Here is a 21,144-nt window from a genome sequence, read left to right as displayed (position 1 = left end):
CATCATGGTTTTTTGTTTGGTTTAGTTTTTGCCTTAACAGATGAAATACTTAGTCTCAGTACTTTGTAGAAACTTACCGATGTGCATTATGTGTATAGAAGTCATTAGTTTTGAGGAGAATATAGATCCACCCACAGCCCCTAATAATAAACTGTCAGACTAGTGGGTGTGGGATGATTAACATAGGAACAACCACATCAACCTTCTCAAGGTGTTCTATCCTTAGAAGCAATGGAATAGTTAGGAGTTTTGTGGTATGACAACTAACCCTAATACCAGAGCATTCCTGGGGAAATTTGCTGAGGGATCATTAGTCCTTGAGGGCAGGGATCATGTCCCATTTATTGCTGCATCCTAGGAGCCACTTTAACCTATAGAAAGAGCTGAAACATATTTGCTGAATGGATGAATTAATGCTTATCCTATACAGAAGCACCGAAGTCCGGACTGCAGCAGCACAAATGCAGGTGCGGAAGAGGCAAATTGATGCTGCAACGCAAGGCTGCATCTCCCCTGAGAAAAAGCTGTCTTTTAATTTTCAGGAAGCTGTGATATGAGCCATCTACGGCCCTGACCAAAGAGATCTCTACAATTTCTAAATCCAGGAGCTCATGACAAGTCACCTGCAGCTACAAGCAAGACTTGAGGTTACCTCAATCCCACCCAACAATCACGGGGACCTTCTGGAACTGTGCCACATGGCAAAGGATGACAGCCTCTCAGACTCCAGAAGCAACACTTACAGTCACAAGGAGTTGCTCTCAAAAGCCTCTGTTACTGCTGCTAGTACCTTGCGAGCTTCAGGGGACACCCCTGCCCTGCACAGGCACTTTCCTCTCCTCCAGCAAAATGGCAGAAATCTGGATTTGCCTCATTTCCATGACCCAGGGTATATGGAAGATATTCTCACGTAAAGAAGTAACACAGTTTTCAAAAGATAGAGATCCAGATCACAAACGGAACAAAGCTTAGAAATAGGGAGAAGATTATATTTGTGATAATAATAAATTTTGAGCTAATTTGAGTACTTTGGATCTGCCAGGCACTATTCTCAAGTGTTTATTTGCGTTATTCCATGTAACCTTTCTGACCACACTATGAAGTAGGTCCTATCATCCTCACTTAACAGATGAGCAAATCAAGCTTTAAAAAGTTAAATACCAGGCACAAGGTCACGTAGGTGCTAAGTGTCAGGGCCACGGCTGCACAACATCCAGGATTTTAGCTATTAGCTTATATGGCCTCGACATGTTAGAGTACATAATATTCTTTTGGCATTCACAAGTAGTAACAGACTGATTTTCCTACTTTAAAAAAAAGTTATTGTGTCATTTTAGCTAGATTTTACTAGCTGTACTTAGTGTGTTTGATATTTAAAAGTACATCTGGCACAATATGTAATTTATGAATTATGGGAACATAAATTAATCACACAATAACATCATTATCTCTTTTATATGGTGTTTCAAAGCTATAATTTCAAATGTTTCCATCTACAAAGCACATAGTTATGCATTCATTTTTGCATTATAAAAGCAATACATGTATATTTTTAAAAAAATAAAGAAAAGCAGGAAAGAAAATATCATCCTGCCACCCAAACACAACTGTTAACATTTTGAGAAACATGCAATTTAGAGCTCAAAAATATAATTTGATTACTCATATAAACATGATTTCCCTCACAAAACCTGTAATTCAAATTTAAAAAAAAAAAATTTTTTTTTTCAACTGTTGAAAAGACCAATGAACATTATTTATATAATTCCCACATGAAGGTATTGTGAAATTTAAATTTTCTTGAAATAAAAAGATCTATTATTTCATTATTCCTCATTCACAGTAATATCCATCTTCAATGAACATTTAAGAAGCATGTTAATAGGAATTTTAGGAATGCATTCTATATTTCTTAGTAGACTAATTTCCCACATGGTGCTACTCCACAAAGACTTAGACTCTATATATGGATGCTCTAAGCTGCAATTCTTCACATGTTCCATAATGGAGTAAAATGGTGCTTTCAACCAAGGAAAGGAAAATTATGTAAAAAGCAAAATGAAAGAAGACTTTACAATCACACCTGCCCAGCTCTCCCCTACAGCAGCCTTCTCTAAGCTACCAACTTTTCAGTAAATTGGTGGTAGGCTGGGATGAGAAATCAGGTTTCCCATTTCCTGGTCCAGGGCCTTCTTGGAAATAATGAGAGCATCTATTTATTTGGTACTTGACATGTAAATATTATTACTGTTATTTCAATGGCAATATAGAAATGTCATAGCTTAGGCTGGCGATACCTACTTGCTCACGCTTGCTTTCATTAGGTGTCCAGGAGTTCCAATGAGGTCCCACGTGCCTCCAATTGACCTTGGGAGCTCTGAATCCCCCTAACTCTCTTTATCCCTGCTCTCGCCTCATGCCAAACGGCGCCAAGTAGGAACTCCGCCTATACCATTCTAGTTAACACAGTTACCATGTCACTCCTGCTCCCCAGTTTTTATTTCACTCTCATTTCAAACTGGAGTCCAGAGGGCCAGGTAACAAGTGATTTAATCAGGGAGAGAAAAGTAAAGGTGCTATAAATGATGCAAAGGCAGACTGCCCAACGGGAAGGGTGAGTTTCTACAGGGAAGGAGTGGAGGTGTCTACATTCTCAGGACCTTGGATGTTTACAGTGCCTCTCTATGGGATATCCTCTCCACTCCTGGCCAAGGCAGACCTTCAAATCACATTCAACCTTTTCTACAGATTGATACATGTCAAATGAGAATTAAAAATGGTTTGAGACACATCTTGTTATGCTTGTAGATTTTTCTAAATTTAAATCAGAACTATATTTGACATATACATTTTTTGCACTTGAAAGGTATTTATAAAATGTTATTTTTATATAATAAATGAAGGGAGTTTTCCATTTTAAAAAAAGGAAACTGTCAATTGGTTATCAATACAAGTACTAAACTGAATTTAGCAACTTCTCTGAACCCTTCTAGGATAGCCAAGCATTTGGTATGCACTTCATCACTATTTGATGAATGGCTCACCACTTACAAAGAATGTTCCTCCCTGTCTTATCTTTAATACTCTATCTAATTCTGGGTACTACTGGAAAACACATGCCTAGACACATGCCAAGGGGTGGAGTCAGACTCTTCCTAATAAACTAGCAAAATTCATATACAACTAGGTTTCGAATTTTTAAGAGTACATATATATATATATTTCAATAAGTTGTTTTAATCATTGAATCACCTATGGATTTGAAGTTACAACAGAAATACATATGTTCTGAGTGTTTATTTTTATTTACTCCTGTGACATAATAAAAAATTTTAAACTAAATTTCTAAAGAATATTTTTAGAAGAACAAATTTTCGATAAAGTTCAAACTTCCCTAGAATGTTTTTTTTTTTTCACTTTAAATTTAAAAAGGAAATTTTCTTGGTCCTTAATCTTTTCTTCTTGATACCAATAAGTCAAAACAAATAGTGAAGGGATACCATAACACTGCAATCATGGCTAAACTGACCTAGGTCAAAATAAGACAAGTCAAAACAAAAACTAAACACCGAATCAAACACAAGCAACTGGCAGATTTCCCAGAAGGTTACCAAACTTGGACGTAAGAAAATTGTCAATGTTTCCTGAAATTTTCAAAGGTATCTTGAGTTTTTCATTAGTGAAAACCAAATGTCAAAGAGAAACAAAAATTAAATTAAATCCTTAAAAAATACAAACCTAGTGGAAAAGATCATCCTTTTCCCAACTGAAACCTATGGATTAGCTTTCTTGTCATTGTGCACATGCTGTTTTCAGTGGTTTTTCATTAAGGATAAATAAACCTGAAATCAAACTGGGTTAAGCGGGACAAGGAGATCCATAGTATTCCAAAAACACACTCTATTGGATTATGTGTCTCTGTCACATGATCTGATTTTTCAGAAGAAAAGGTAGTTAATGAACAATTAGAGTAGAACACAGGAAACCTGCATTGTTGTCCAGGGCTACCACTAACTGTTTATGATCCCTTAGCCAAGAATGATGTCTCCAAGCCTCTGTTTCCTCATTTATATTAGACAAAATTCTAATATCCCTTATTGTTCTAAAAATTCTGTGAGTACATGGGAACCACATGTATATAGTTAATGGGCCTCTCTTTATAAAGGACATAAGTACTTTATTCCTTTTCAAACTAAATTAACTAGTTAATTTAATCAGTTTAGGCATCAACAGTCTAAAACACTGTCCTCAGGTGATTGATTCCAATGTGCAGTCCATTTGGGAACCAGTGACTCAAAGTGTGGTGTCTGGCCAGCAAGAGCAACACTATCTGGGAATTTCTAGAAATGTTCAAAATGTTGTATTATTTTCTGAGAAACTTGAAGTACCTCATGTATTCTGAAACAAATTCCTCCACGAGCTAAAACAGAAAAAAACATCCAATGAACATGTCCTAAGTCACTACTTCTTTTTGTAGGTTCTAATATTCAGAGGTGAACACAGAAAAGAGAGCTTCAGCTTAAACCATTCATTAAAGGCCAAAGTAAAATAATAGCAAATTGTTATTAAGCATGTACTAAGAGCCAGAGGAGTTTATACAAACTTTTTTATATAAAAGAAGTTAACTCATTTACTCCTCACAAAAATCCCATTTTTACTAATTAGAAAACAGAAGCGAAAAAAGATTAGGTAACTTGTGCATGTTCAAACAATTAGTAAGTCACTGTCAGGATTCAAGGCTAGGCAGTCTTTCTGAAGAGTGTGTGTCCTAAAAGTTGAGAACCTCAACCTCCATGGCTAATCTTCTTTGAGTGAGACTGGACCACCTGCCAGAAATAAACATTCCAACCTTGTTTTCACAAGAATGATACGGAATCAAGCTAAAGAATTACTATTGCATGATGAACAGTATAACCCAAAGGTAATAAATACGAAAATAAAAAAAATGTGTCCATTTTCCATGATGTGTTTTACTCATAAGACTTTCAAGATTGGCCTTAATAGTAAAACCATCTACTTTGAAACAAATAGGGCCCTCAAAATGAACCTAAATGAATGCCAGGTAACTCTCCTCAAAACCTTTCTAAGTGAGCCAGGTTATGTAAAGCAAGTACAATTAAGCTAACTTCTCTATGATTATCTCTGCTCCAGGCCTTATGCCTGTAAGTCAGGGGTGTCCAAACTGTAGCCCACGGGCCAAATGCGGCCCGCGATCCATTGTTAATTGGCCCACAGCAAATTCCAAAAATATATTTAATTTACTTAAATAAACCAGGTGAGGCAATACGTACTTCACCTCGAGTGAGTGGCCCGGCTGTTTGTGTATTTTACCACATATGGCCCTTGGTGAAAACCGTTGAAAAAAGTTTGGACACCACTGCTGTAAGTGGAGAATTATAAAATTACTGTGGAGCATTGCAATAGCGATCATTTCTAATCAGCTACATCCTGTCACTGAATTTTGACATCACCGACTCTCTTGGCTCTTCTGTTCAATTATCCAGAACACATAATTTGATGACTGACAGTTTGAATTTGCTTCCACATGCCTTCATTCCTCCCATCAAGACAAATGTCTCTGATCTTTCCTTCTCATTCCCACAGCTGCTCATTTCATACATAGTGAGCCAAACGGAAAACCCTATTTACATTAAATTGTAATCACATTTAATTTAATAACATTAAATTCTAATTATAACATTAAAGTGTAATTTCTAAAGTGTCCCATAAAGACCTGATTTCCTGAACAGAGAAGTTACTAACATACTTATATGCTGGAACTTGGATTATGTCTAATCTTCTAGAAGTCACATAAGATTGGTTATAGGCAGGGTATAGCCTCTTGCATTTAAAGATGAAAGATGAGTCATAAAAAGGTACTCAAGTTAGAAATCTAATATTCAATTTATCACTGAAATTAAAGAACCAAGACTAATTTCAAAGTACGGAATCATTTGGCATTCTTTTTGGAATACCTTTTTTTTTTTTTTTCAGTAGAACTAATTGGCCCTAAAAGGATCATCCAGATTAGTTCCAATCAAATAATGTAAAAGGAATTGCTTTTTGTGTATATAGTTTGTAGCATTTTGAAATTATTGCAGTTAAAGAGGAAAAGGATTCTTAAATTACCTCATCAATCCTTTTGGACATGTTAGGCCTGTCCTTGCTGTGTGTCCTTATTTTGCTTTGTCTTATACTGTCTTGAACAAATCTTGATGTAACTGATTAAGGTTTCATTTTATTCTCTCTCTCAAAAACCTAAGACACACCAGATAGTACTTCTCAACTGGTTCTCTTGGGGGCCACAGCATGCCACTTTTAGATGCTCTTTTATCATATAAATTTTCTTTTGCCATGTTTCCCCAAAAATAAGACCTAACCACAAAATAAGCTCTAGCATGACTTTTCAGGATGACATCCCCTGAACATAAGCCCTAACACGTCATTTAGAGCAAAAATTAATATAAAACCCGGTCTTATTTTCGGGGAAACACGGTATAAGGAATATCCTGGGGAGCTAGATTTTAAGGCTATTTAAATGTGAGTGTGAACAGATTATAAACTCCACCACATGGTAAAATCCTTCACCAAAGAAAGTGAGTAGATAAAGACAAGTCTGTTAATTTGAAGCTAAGCTACTTAAAATTTTTTTCTAGAAAGTTTCAATAAAACTGCAATAAAATTATGAAGGCAATTTGAGGATGTCCATATGTTCACATTCCAGTAAAAAGCAAAACCTGTGAATTCTAAGGGTAAGGTTGGCATGTAAATACAAAATTTGACCATGTAATCAATATACTCTAATTTTTATTTCAAGGTGTTTGGGAATTTGGTTTTGTTTTGTTTTCAGTTTGTGTGAGATGTTTGCATATTTTAAGCTAACAAATATTCAGTTTACTATTCTAGACACTCTAGAAGCATTATTTCCTTTAACTCTGGCAACAATATGAGAGTTATGAAGGATGCATTGTACCACTGTCCCCATTTTACAGATGAGGAAAGTGTGGCAACCACCCAAGAGCCTGAAGAAGCAGAAGGGCAGGTCTTGAAGCTGAGGGTTGAGCCTCAGACCAAGGCTCCTGCTTGTAACCACTATCTCTTTCCCCCAGTTCTCTGCACCAAGCTTAGTACCTGTCCGTTAACAAGTTTGCATGCCTCAATTATGTATTGGCACAGAAAACAGCAACTTGGAAAACAAACATTCTCTGTACAGAAAGTCCTGGTATAGTTAGCACTGAGTTCACCACTGCACACACGTGCTGGGACTGGAGTCATGCCTGGTCTAGCTTTTTTATCCAATATTACATTTTCTAATCCATTTAAGCCTATTTGCAAAGTCGTTCTATTTCTGTACTAATGACTTAGAAGCAGCTGGAATTTTTTTAGCCAAAATTTTGAAACCTCAGATCTCTATTAAAAGAAAAAAGGGAACCATTTGAGACAGCCCAGAGAGACCTATAATGCTGAATTCCCTTTCACTCTGGAGAACTGGCATGAATTCCTTAATCCTCCAATTGCTTTAAAAAAATAAATAAATAATTACTGCATGTGAGTCCTGTGATGTGCACTGATGACCAGGATGATCTGGGGTCGTTTCCTCAGGGCCAAGATTCATGTTATTACAGCTAGAAGATGCTTATGTACATTTCTGCTTTGGCTTCCGTTCAACTCTGAAAAAAAGAAAATTCCTCATCTCTCCTAAAGCAAGTATGCAAATTATACTATGTATAAATTGCCCAAGATGATGGCTAAGCCTCTGTCCTTTATAGGATTCTCCAAAGTCCACAGAGTGTGTGTGTGTGTGTGTGTGTGTGCATATATAGAGATATACTCGTGTCTATATATACAGATATATCTACATATACACATACACATTTCATATATATATATATATATATATATATATATATATATATATATATATATATGTAAACCCTATTGATAAATATTTTAGATTTTCTGAAAAGTGGTCTGTTTCCTCCTCCATCTGTAGAAGGGCTTTTGCAGGTGTTTGCCCTTATCTTAATTGAGATCCAACCCAATTTTTTTTAATTAAAGTTTATTGGGGTGACAATGGTTAGTAAAGTTACATAGGTTACAGGTGTACAATTCTGTAATACATCATCTATACATCACATTGTGTGTTCACCACCCAGAGTCAGTTCTCTTTCCATAAGCATGTATTTGATCATCCCAGTTTCTTAAAAGCATCACCTGGAAGGCTCATTAAAACACAGATCTGCCCTTGTTCCCAGTCCAGCCCCAGCCCTTGACTGCATTTCTGAAAGTTCCCAGGTGATGCTGATGCTGTGGGCAGTGACCACACGTGGAGATCCACTGCTCTAACTCACTGGTTCCCAAACTACTCCACGTGGGAATCACCTGAGAACACTTTTAAAAACGTGGATGCCCGAACTCCCACTCCTAGAGATTCTGATTTCATTGATCTGGGGTGCTGCGTAAGCACCGATTGTTGTTAAAAGCTCCCCAAGTGAACCTACTGTGCTGCAAGGGTAAGGAACCGCTGCTCCACCCCACACGGTCCCCGGCGTGTCCCGCTCCCGCGCGCGCCACGTGTAGACGCTGGAGCCCCTTCCAAGGAGACAGAGGCAAAGGAGGATGAGCTTAGGGTAGTAAATGCCCCCATTATTATTCATTCTCAGAAGCTAAACACTCTGATGCTGAAATCAGCGCTCATGGAACCTCTTAAGATTCATTTAACACTCAGTAACTTTGCAAGACAAACCCTGACGTGCCAGCCTCCAGCCTGGGCGCGGAGTCTACCTCACCGTTCACCAAAAACTGCACGCTCTGAACACCCAAAGTGCCAACTGCAGTCCAGGGAGGACCAGCCCTGAAGCCCCATACTTGTCATTCTGGCAGAGAGAGGGGAGAAAGCGACGTCACCTTACCTGGCGCAGCGTCCAGGGTCGAGGTTGCCGTCGCAGCCAGCTGCGCGCTCCACCAGGGGTACGGGGGTGTCGCAGACGGTGACCAGCCCCAACCAGGACGAAAACGGGGCTAAAGCGGGTTTGCCGCCCTCCGCCCCGAGTACGGTCTCCCTGCAGCGGCCAGTGCAGAGCGCCGCGGCTCTGAAACTCGCTCTCAGCCCCCTGGAGGCGGAGCCCGGGAGATAAGGTTCGCGCTCCCCACCCGCCCCCTTTCCGGGGCGAAGGCCAGAGGGTGGGCTTTGGATCTGGATTTCCAAGTGCCAACTGCCAAGTGGAATCCTGGTAGAAACATGCTCAGTTCAAATCCTGCTGGGACCAGAAAATGCACCCCTGGGGGAAGGCGGAAAGAGGGGACGGTGCGGGAAGCTGGATAGATAAATGCAACTCAGAGGTTGAAAGGGCAAACGCGGAAGGAGGCAAGGACATGGAGAGCGTCTTCTGTACTGATCTAAGGAGTTCCTGCTCCCTGGGCCTGAGAGAACCGCCCCTGGTGCGCCAGGGTCGGTCACCCAGACCGGCCACCAACAGCAAACTGATGCAGCTACCTTTAACCTAAGGTGATCGCTGCCAGAAAACCTGAGGGGAGTTCATTTTCAGGCAGTCTGATAGGCAGTTACCTTTGAGGAGTTAGGAGATGCAGGAAGTCCTGGAATAAGGTGACTGCCTTATGACAATAAAGGGATGCTCTGTACTCTGCCCCCTTTAGTCCATTCTTCACAGAGCAGGCAGAAATTTCTTTAGCATTAATGTACTTAGAGCACCGGTGTGCTCCGGCTCCTCAGCTGACTCTCATCCATCACTCTCCACACTTCTCACTCTGCCTCCCCCCCATATGGCCTGCTAGCCCTCTTACACACACCAGTGTGTTCTCCTTTCACTTGCTGTTTCTTCTGCCTCCAAGCTCTGTTGTCATAACTGCACGCTTCTCTTCATTCAAGTCTCAAATGTCCCGTCGAAGAGTCCTTCCTGCACAACCAATCCAAAGTGAACCCCCCCCCACCATTCCCATCCCCTAACCCCCACCCTTTTTTTTAACAGGTCACTTGTCACTCTATCAATTTTTATTGCTTGTTGTTCTTTTGTTTTGTTTCCATCTCAAGGTAAGCTCTATGAGGACAGAGAAATGGTCTTGTTCCCAGCTTTAGCCTCTCCATCTAGAGCAATACCTGGAACACAGAAGGTGCTCAGTAAATGTCTGCTGAGTGTATGTGTGAATTACTATCTCCCCAGGGAAGAAACTTGACAAAGGCCTTCCTTTAGTAAATCAGTCCTACTGAATTCAGGATAATAGACAAACATATTTATCCTGCATTTCTTCATTCATTCATACATTCATGTTATAGTCTACTGTTAGGCAAATATGTTTCTCCATGGGCCATAGCAATGAAAATATAACAATTTTTCAATATGAAGACATGGATAACCATTTCCTAATATTTTTTAATAATGACAAGAATATATTCCAAACTCTCAGCAAATGGCCTCTTTACTTTGCAGAGGAAACTGAAACCTGCCCAAACCAAATGTATACCAACTGATTCTGCATTGCATCTATTAAAATAGAAAAGGGCCCCCCACACACACACACACACAACACTTATTCTGTGTCCTGCCTCTTTCTGTCTCCTTAGGAACCACCACATTGATGGTTCCATCTCCTCTTGCATCTTTAACCTCTTCTACTTAAAAGACTTACTTGAACGTACTCCAATCTCTCCTATCCCAACTCTTTACATACTGGTGTGCTTACCACTTCCTGAAACTGCTTCAGGTAAGTTTGCTAACAATCTCCAATATTCAGTGGACCAGGCGTACTTTATCCGATTCTGATTCAGGATGCTGGTGATGGGAATTAGGGATCTATAGTTTGCAGAAGAGAAGGCTTAGGGATGGGCACCTAGAGATAGTCAGAAGAAGAGGAGCCTGTAGCAAAGACAGATATGATATGTATGTAAATAATGCCCTAGGTTACTATAGTACGCACTTTTTGTTAAGAACTATTGCAAACGCTACCTGACAGTTCTTTCCTTTCTTAGTCTCTCAGTATTTTTTTAACCTAGTTGGTCCCTACTCTGTCCTTCTTGAAATACTTTCTCCCCCTGTCCTTATTAACTCTTCACCTACCTATCCATCTCTGCTACAGTCTCCTCTTCTTCTGGTTCTCTCTAGGTGCTCAGCCTTCTCTTTTCCTGGTGAACTCTCCTTAAGCCATATTATCCATTTCTGTAGTTTCATGGATACTTGGAGTTCTTAACCTGGGATCCATGTTGAGCCCTCAGGGAATCTGCTGGGCCCTAGAATTTCTATCCAATATTCTGTGTACATGTACATGTTAATTTTTCTGGAGAGAGGTGTTTTTCAGATTCTTTTAGATTATCAGAGCATAGCTCTCTAATCCCTATTCCACCCACAAAAAAGTCAACAGCCCTTCATCTATTCCCAAGCCTACATCTCCAACCCAGGTCTCTTTCTCCAGATTTTGTCCAGTATCCCAACTGTCCACTGGACATCTTCACTTGTATGAATGGCAGGCTTTTCAAATAAAATATGATCAGGGCTGAATTTATTATTATTTTTTGTCCTCCGAAAAGAAGTGTTCCTCCTCTCTTCATCCCCTATCTTTCCCAAAGGCACCACCATTCATCTAGTTACTCAAGATGGGACTTTGCCACAGTCTCCACTCTACTGTAAATCTGACCCTCTCCTGATTAAAACACCAACATGACTTTTCAGTGCTCCTAAAATAAGCTCTGAGCTCTTTAACATGTCTCCACAACTCTTACCTTGCTCACCTCCACCCTCAGGACTTGCCACGTCCTCCCCACCTCCTTACCCCCTTATCTTTTAAATACCACCCGTACTGAACTTCAGCTGCCTCAGACCCTCCATGCCCAACTTCCAATTTACAAAAACTGTGATATAATTCATTTATGTTGTTTTAAGCTGTAAAGTTTGTGGGCAATTGTTACACAATAATAGAAAATTAACACAATGAACCTAAGCCCAGCTCTTCTAGCAAGGTCAAAATTTCCCAAGCCATTCATTTTAATAAATAGAATACCTTTTTTATATCTAATTAATATTACTTTATTATATCCTTCAATAAATATATTATTTACTAATTATTTGATTTTTCTTTGATTATTAATTACTCAATTAATTATTTGGTACATTTAATATTTATTAATTATTTTATTTATTTAAAAAAGACTTGCATGTAAACCTTTAAAGTTTAAAATTAAGGGGGGAAAAAAAGCTTGGAAAATAAAATTTCCCAATTTTTGTTTTAGAACATAATTGTACCCAAATCTACAATATTACCTCCTCCTCAACAACAACAAAGATCTAAGTCATAGACACCAAATTTGAACAGAAAAAACCAAAAGAATCCCTCATTTCCTGTACAGTCCTCTTCGTCTCATCTCAGCATCATCCAAACCTACGCTACTTACACAGAAGGAGCTCTTACAGAAAGATTGCCTGCAGCTACATATTGCTGCATTAAAAATGCCTTCTGCCCTGGCTTTTCAGGGCTCACCTCTGCTGCTCAGGGTAATCGTTTGTCCTCTTCTCCAGAAGAATAAATCAATATTATTGCTATATTGTTGTACTTTAAATCTCAAATGCTCAACAACTAAAGCATATTTGAGCAATCCACCACAACTGAGCTCCAAAGGTACAACCGAAAGTCAGCACCATTGACAGCAAGTGCCGTATCTTAATTGCTCACCATTACATTCCCATGAGAACAATAAACAAACATTTATGAAATGAATGAATGAACCTAATGTGACAAGACGGAGGGAGAATAACATCAATGTATATATACTGAATGCACTGGTGTTAGCCCAGCCACCAGGCTAGTCCTTTGGGAAACAAATATAAACAAAACAATCCCCTGCCTTCCCTCATAAATAGCTAACCTCACCCTAAAATAATGTACCCTTCACCAAGGCAGGTAGTTCTCAAATGCTCTCTCCAAGATTGCGGGCAGGGTCATTCTAAGCAAATTTTATTATATTCTTACCCTTTCCTCCAGTAATGTTATAGAAATAAATATAACTATAACTTAAATCAAGGGCATGTGTGAAAGGAGCGAGAAGTCACCTGGAAAGGGAAAGGGCAAACAAATTACCTGGTGGTCTCGGCACTGCAAACCACAGAAACCAAGTCTTGACGAGTTCAGCAGCAAAGGGATGTACTGGAATGATGTGGCCACAGAATTGATAGGAAGGCTGGAGAACCAGGCTTGGGCAAAGACAGACTGGGTCAGAGGAGAGTCTGTGCAACAGATATAGCTTGACAGTCTGCGGAGGTACCGCCGCTTGAGAGAATGCAGCACTCCACTTGAGATTCAAAGTCCAGAGAGACTCCAATAGACTGGGTTGGGTTACATGCCCACTGCCCTAGTGAGGGGAGGGCAGGTCTGACAGTCTCAAAGCTGGTGGCTGGGAAATATGTGACCACAGGACACCAGGGGACAATCAGGAACTGGGTCATATCTGAGTAACCTGCCCATAAATTCAACCCTGCCCAGTAGTACTCCTTCAAATGCAGAGTAGACTTTAGTAGTTCCCAAAGTCACAAGGAAGTTGGTTAATCAGATGGACAACTTTGAAGCAGTTTCCATGTGAGGGATATCTAGGGTGCTGACTGAGGAGGGTTGGCTCACATGCTCCATTCAGAAGTGGAGCCCGACCGAGAGCCCACAGACTAGAAGAGGGAGATGGTGGTTCTTCACATCGAGCCAGGCCTCTGTTAACTAAAAGAGAGGAAACAGTCCTGAGACATGAGGATATCAAAAAGCAACAAATGTTCACTGCAGTTCACACCTTTTGCTGTCCGGCTTCCAAACAATCTTTTCCTAAGTAAAGAGAGCCCAAAACCTCATCAGATTACCACATTCAGCCATAAATCCAAGATGTACGTTGTTCTTGGTCAGGTTTAGATGGTCCACCAACCTGTGGCTAAATGATCAAACTAACCAATGCCAATATTGGAGAGAGAACAAGTAACCACAGAAAAGACCTACCCCATCTGGAAAAGGGGAGAAAAATGCACAGTATCCCACCACCATTGTCTATAATATATCCTGCTAAACAGAATAGCCAAGGCTGTTCCCTGAAAGAGAAGTGAGTATCTTGGTCAGCTCACTGGTGGTCCCTAATTCTGGCTCCAGGAAGATATCCTTTGACCATTGACCACAGGACATTTTTGCCAAGGTTGAGGTCTACCTGAGAAGACCTTTAATCTCTAGGTGGCTTCTGGTCAGTTCGAGAATCTCAAGTTCTACTTGAGGATTCTGGTTTCCTGGCAGCAGTATTCTGCCCATATTCCTAGCCTCTGCCTAGAGCAATTATATACATGGATATGGGGTGGAGAGTCTTGCCCAGTCTGACCTTTGTCTCCAAACTATAGCCCAACTGTGTCTTTGCAGTGATTGTTTTTATCCCCTTTGACAATCAGATATTGCATAACAAGAGCTGCATGCAAGGGTACTGGGGATTCAGCTTCTCCCAAAGGCAATCTTATTTCCTTCTGTGGTTCCTACCTTCCTACTTTTGATCACACTAGCTTTACCACTAGGCAGAGAAGTTGGCTTTTCCAACTATGCAAGGCTCCACAGTACCAGGCTCATAGGTTGCAGTCAGTGTCTCTAGAAAGGCTTTTCTTTTTTTTTCTTTTTTTCACTTTTCCTGTTTTCAAAATGAGCTTAACCGTAAGTGTGTCAACTCTTTCTAGAATCCTAATAAAGACTGCAAGATGTAGCAAAAAAAATCGATGCCTTCACGTTTTTCTTCTGTGTCTCTGAAAGACTCAAATGATCTGAGTCTCAAGTCACTATGGACTACAGCTTAACAAGATTTGCCCCTATTGTATAATAATGGTGGCCAATTTCCCAGTCCTGGAGAAATGCGACTTTTCTGCCCTCCATCCTCCCTCACCTAGATAATTTTGCATGTTAGGTTATGTGACTTGTAGTATCCTACTTCTGGCCCTCATTTCTGTATCAATTAGGACTCTTGTTTGCAAGCACAGAAACTGTTTCTAATTTACACAGAAAATGAATCCTTTGGACATATATAGTAGCTCACAGAAGGTCTGGAAAACCACATTTAGGAAAAAAGGAACCAGGTAAAGCGGCAAAGGTAGCAAGGATTACTTAGCATTCTTAAAGGGATACCACCAGTGGTAGAAGTGAGCTACATTTTTTCCCATTCATATATTAATCTACTCAATATATAAAGATAGTGGATTTCATTGGCCTCTCTTGGGTCACCTACAACCACTTATATTAGGAGAGAATAAGGCATCTAATTGTACTGGTCTGCCAAAACTGCCCACAGTGGGGAAGAAGAAATCCTCAAAGGAAAACAGGGTGTTGCTACCATCACAAGGAGGCATGAGGACCGGATGGGCAAAGCCAAACAGCCACTTCAGAGAAAGGAAAGCTATGCCATTTCCTTAGCACTCTTTTCGAACCAACTATAGGGGCCACAGTCTGCTCTTTCAACACTTACTTCCTCGGATTGTACAAACACCTTCAGTTTGATGGATAAATCCAAAGCACCTGATGTATAACAGTTTTATATCTAAGAAGATATGACATATAATAGCCCTACCCTGGAAATAACTGGGAAATGCCTCAGATGCTCACTGCTGAGCTATAGACCTTGAGCTGGTATTTCTAGAAACACCACAGCTCAGAGGCCCATGATTTTTCAGGAGTGAATTCTAGTGATCCTTGGTTTTAGCTCCCATGATAACATCACTGGACCACTCAAACCGCAGAGGGCATCATCCACATGGACTGCTTTAGGGATGACACGTCACCCAAACTGCACCAGTTAGAGGTCTCTCTAGGACTTTGGAAGGGAGGGAAAGAGGGTTTTGTTGTTGTTGTTATTGTTTTGTCTTAGATTTTGAACACCGAGTACCATGTAAGCCCAAATCTTCCTAACGAAGACCTGGACTGACAATTTAACCAAGACAGAGAAAAGTAGAACCACAGAAAGAGAAAACAATCTACTGACATCTTTTGAGTATCTACATCCAGCCATTACTGAAACTGAACCTAATTCTGGATTTTTCCCTTATGTGGGTCAATAAATCCCTTTGTTGTTTAAGCTAATTTGAATTGGGTTTCTGTTACTCTTCAATGAGAAGAGCCCTAAACTGAACACCCAAAAGCAATCCCAAAACTGAAAGACTCTTAAGAAAATAGAATGTCAATATAAAATTGTTTTGTGTTGTAAATTCTTCTTACATTTATAGCTTTAAATGCTAAATTTTGATACTTAATATCAGAGCTTGGTATCAGTAATGAATATTTTTTATAAATCCCCTTAAAAGTCCAAAAGCCCAAGATAATTTGACTCATATTCTAATGTGGTTGGATGATCATCAGGTCTTATTTCTGAGGGAACGATCTTAGATCCAAACGTGAGACCCTCAATTGGCCTGTAAGGATGGAAGAAGTGCATTCAGAGAGAGTTTGGAGGTAATTCTTCCATGGCATAATTTCAGAGTCCCAAGTTCTTCTGGCTAAGAGAGCACTGGATTCCTGTTCCTCAGGATGTAGGTCACACTTCTTATACTTTTATCTTAGGGCTGAAAGGAAAACTCAACTTTCCTCACAGTTAAACCATAACATAAAAATGAGAAAGTATCCCATTTGTAACTAACTGTAACAATTATTTCTTGTTAGACCTCTTCCTATAGGAAATATTGAAAAGATCCTACATTATGGTTAGCCCAGTGAAGAGGGAAAACAAGAGGTGATTTATATATACCTCTACTTAAAAGTAGAAGGAAGATATATTCTTTGTTGATTAACTTATGATTGAAATACTGTCTCTAAAGTGAAAGCACATATTCAATACTGGGTTGGTTTTCCTTTGACATACAGTTAAAAATCGGAAATAGTGTCCTGTCAACAAGGACACTACAAGTCCCTGACTTCTATATAGCAATGGTTAATAACAAGCTGGAACAGATTTTTTAAAAAGTCCGATTTCCATTAACTTTGAAGTTAAAATATTAATATATAACAAAATAATTGTTTCAAGTTCCAACAGGCTATGTGTGCGTGAGTGTGTGTGTGTGTGTGTGTGTGTGTGTCTGTAAAACTGAGAAATATTTGAAGATACTGAGGTTACTTAATATATTTTTCTAAAAACTATAGCAATCCCAGTTCTTTTAACTTGCCTTAGAAGTCATGTTTTCATTCCTCCAACCATTTTCTTAGCACTCTTCTGCAATTTCTTCAAGTGTTGTATAGGTCCTTTAAAAATATTTCATACAGGAAACTATCAGTGAGCACTTGGAGAAGACATTCCACAATATGCTGCTTAATTAAAAGAAACATACTATTTGGCTTCACAATTCATGTTAACAATCATTAGATTTTTTTTTTTCTGTCATAATAAGTCATTTATTATCTAATCTGCATCCCACCCTTCCCCCCCAGGTAAATGACTCAGCACTCATTCCCTTACATTTTAATTCTGTTTCACTCCAAATGCTTTTCAAATAAAGGTCACTTTGACCAGATTTAAGAGTGATTTCATCATACATCATATGAAAAATTAGGATGATGGATGAAATAATGTCTACGGTCCCTTTCCAGTTTTCAAGTGCTTGATCCTCTGTGAGGACAGACAGCCAAGTCACAGTTACTATCATACATTCTAACTTGTCTTTTTTTTCTCTTCCTTAGTTCCCATGTTCTGTGTATCATAGTTAATTGCATAAACTGTATTCTAGATTCGTCACTTTCTTTTTCACTTCTGGGCACAAAACCTTTCTTTCCCTAACCATCTAGATTGATCATCGGTTCTTAAAAGGGAGAGAGACTCTATGTGTACTTAGTGCTTGCACGTATTGTGCCCCAGTCTAACTGCACAGAGCTCTGTGAAGCTCATCTTTCTTAACAATATACATGCCTTTTATATCCGATACTATCTCTAGAACTTGCCTTCATAATTTAGGCCACCTGCCTACATGATGTCCTGTTGTAAAGAACAGGGACAGAAATCTCCCCCTCCTTCTGCCAAGGCTTGTCGCTGGCTACAAACATACTTGGACGAGATTGGGCGCGTTCAGGATGGTATGTGTATACACGTGTGTGTTTGTGTGTGTGTGTGTGTGTGTGTGTGTAATATATATATATATATATAGTTACAAGAAGTGGAGTACAGCATTAGGAATAGAGACAGTGGAAATGTAATGGCTGTGTGCGATGTCAGAGAGATACTGGTTGGGGGGGGGGTTGACACAGTGTGAGGGATATAAATGATAAATGTCTAACTATTACATTGTTTTGTACACCTGAAACTAATAAAAAAAAACACCAAATAAATAAACGAAAATAAAATAAAGTAAAAACATACTTGGGAAGCCTCCTGGAGCAGCAATGGGTGGGGATGAATGCCTTGGCTGGCTGCATGCAGATTTTCACAGATGCCGAGTTATTCAAACAGGGCAGTCTCTCTGCTGTGCCAGAGTCATCTGCTGGAGTCTGTGTACAAGACAGATGTGGATTCCTTCTCAACCCTTCAAGAGCTTGAGTTTGATATAGCCTCCGAACCTGATTTAAAATAAAAAAACAAAAACAATAAAAACCCACAATGTACCTGATGAAAACAAGATTTAAAAATAGTCCCAGCCCCACCTCTCACCACAGCTGGTCTCTGAGAGGAGAGGATTGCACAGAAGGACTTCTCTAGGTTTCTTCCAAATGTGAGCTGAGATAATTCTAGGAGGTCTGCTTGGCTCAGCTGAAAGATCCTTACCCAAAGCTCTCATCTTGTGATTGCCAAAACCCATGTAAGGACGGATGTAAGAGGATACTTCTAGAGTCTCCCTATGAATGTTTCTTGGTCCCCCCCACCCCACCCCAGGAAACATTAAGAAACTCTAGAGTATTTTTAGCAGAGAATTTAACCCACTAAATAATTGCTGAATAAAGGAATGAGGTTCTCTAGATGACAAGTAGGCTAAGATCAGGCTAAAATTAAAGGCAATTCAGTGGTCTCATAACACTTTTCAGCCCCAGTTACTCTCATGCTGCTCTTCTTTAGGAGTCTGGAAAATTTAATCTGAGGAGGATCATACAGGGCTACAGATCCAACCTCTTTATTTCTGGTGGATATGGACAAAAATGGGAAGTACTTATCTCATAAACAACATTTCATTTTCCCTTCAAATCCTAATAGAATGTGTTTCTTCATTATCATTCTAGGTGAAAACCTGTTTTGTGTCAAAACAAAAGTTTTCTTGCTTAACACAATATTTTCCCTATGAGTAGAAAAGAATTGAGAAGTGTTAAATGAGTATCAAATTAGATTTTTGAAAACCTGACAAGCAAATATTGAGAAATCAGGACCAAGGCATAACCTTTGTGCAGTGTCAAAAGTAAAGCTTCAAACAGTAAGACATTCAAAACTGTATCTTCTATAATATAAACTAGTTTCATATTATGGAAGGGTAAAGTCTAGACTTAAGATTTGAAGACTAAATATCTATTCTCCACTCCTCTAACCAAATAGCATTAAAATGAGGGTTACTAGGTCCTTTTCACCGGCACAGCTATATCCTTTTTAGCCCCATATAGGAGTGAAACTAACAATGCTTCACTGTTCAGGAGGCAAATATATTCATCTGCTGAAGGAGAAATGAGTGCAGGCAGGTTGGGTTAGAAGTTTTAATGCTGAGTCTAACGCCAATCATGCAAAATACAAGACAGGCAAAGGAACCTGCATCTCAGATTTACACAAAACCAGGTATAGATTCTGATGAATCGTCTATCCCCATAATATAGGGAGGTATTTCTCGGTTAAACATACCTATTTATAATGACTGAAGAGAAGAGCAAGGTCTCACAACAGGATGTGCTAAGAGCAGAAGCTGCATAGATTCTGAGCTGTATTGAAAGGAGAGAGAAAAATTAGAAAGCACGTGAAACTCCTCCATCAAATTCTCATTATTAGCAAGATTGGACTTGACTAACATGGTTTTATTATTAAACTTAAAATAGTTTAAGCCTGGGCATTATAGAGATAATACTACCAACAAGAAAATCTTTATAGCTCCTGTATGCTTCTGGTTGGAGTAGATGTTAGTTTGAGCTTTCTGTACAGAAATTTGAAAGTATGCATTGGGAGTCTTAAAATATTCATACCCTTTGACACAGTAATTCTGTTTTTAGGAAAATACCCAAATAGAATAATCAGAAAAGGACACAAAGATGTATGCGCAGATATGTGTGCAAAGATAACAATTATACATCATTTGTATAATGGGCAAAAGAATAAAAACAAAAGAAGCCCCCAAATTATAGACTGCTTAATGCACAGGTCCGCAAACATTTTCTGTAAAGGCTCAGTTAATATTTTAGGCTTTGCAGAACATGCTGTATCTGTCACAACTACTACTCTGCCATTGTCGTGTAAAAGCAGCAGAGACAACAGTAAATGAGTAAGCATGGCTGGGTTCCAATAAAACTTTATTGATGGACACTAAAATTTGAATCCCTATACTTCTCAAATACCATAAAATCTTTTGATTCTTTTCAACAATTTAAAAGTATAAAAACCTTAGCTCACGAGTTTTACAAAAAGAGGTGGCAGGCCAGATTTAACAACCTCTGGATTAAATTCAAATATCATTATTAAAATTTTACGTTCATTATTTAATATGAGTCAAAATTACACAAGTTGAGATGAAGAGGGAGAGCAAGAGGCGAGGGAAAAAGGAGGGAAGGAGGGGGAGAGAAGAGGATACTGGAAGGTAATATGCCAAAAGATTGATAGTAGTTATTTCTAGGTTGAGAAATCATGGATGATATGGATTTTTTTATTATTTATTTTTTATACTTTTGGATTTCTCTATAATAAGTATATGTTATTTTATGATTAAAATGATGCTTCAAGGAGAACTTGTTTTGGCTAGAAGATTCATGTCTTTCTCATTCTTTAGACATTACTCAGAAACTTTGGACTTTCTAAAATTCTTGACAAAGGTCATGCTGTTTTTTTAGCAATAACTTTTAAACAACACCATTTTTTAAACACATAAGCTAACAATTCACTTCTTTTTTTTTCAGGGGCATATACTTTTTAAATTTAAATACTTAAATCTTAGCCCCAAAGTCAGAGTTTGTCTCCCTTAGCTTTCATTTCTCTCCCAGCTG

General features: G+C 39.0%; 1 protein-coding gene and 1 long non-coding RNA gene across 2 annotated transcripts in view; both read right to left on the bottom strand.

Moving 5' to 3' along the window:
• COL21A1 (collagen type XXI alpha 1 chain) overlaps window positions 1-9,515 on the bottom strand; it is a 155,991-nt gene extending 146,476 nt beyond the window's left edge. Inside the window, exon 1 of the mRNA XM_088795643.1 lies at window positions 8,913-9,515. The gene's annotated coding sequence lies outside the window, so the exon portion shown is untranslated. The remainder of the gene's footprint in view (window positions 1-8,912) is intronic.
• Window positions 9,516-17,159: 7,644 nt separating this feature from the next.
• LOC148758809 (uncharacterized) lies at window positions 17,160-19,878 on the bottom strand. The gene is made up of 3 exons (XR_016019758.1): window positions 19,799-19,878; window positions 18,344-18,540; window positions 17,160-17,235 (listed from the first exon to the last, which is right to left on the bottom strand). It is a non-coding gene; the product is annotated as an uncharacterized LOC148758809 (long non-coding RNA).
• Between the last annotated feature and the right edge of the window lie 1,266 nt (window positions 19,879-21,144).

This window comes from Rhinolophus sinicus, chromosome 2 (genome assembly GCF_057876585.1).
Source record: "Rhinolophus sinicus isolate RSI-liver-muscle chromosome 2, RSI-T2T, whole genome shotgun sequence".
In the NCBI taxonomy this organism is placed as follows: domain Eukaryota; kingdom Metazoa; phylum Chordata; class Mammalia; order Chiroptera; family Rhinolophidae; genus Rhinolophus; species Rhinolophus sinicus.
This window is presented reverse-complemented; position numbering and strand designations above follow the sequence as displayed.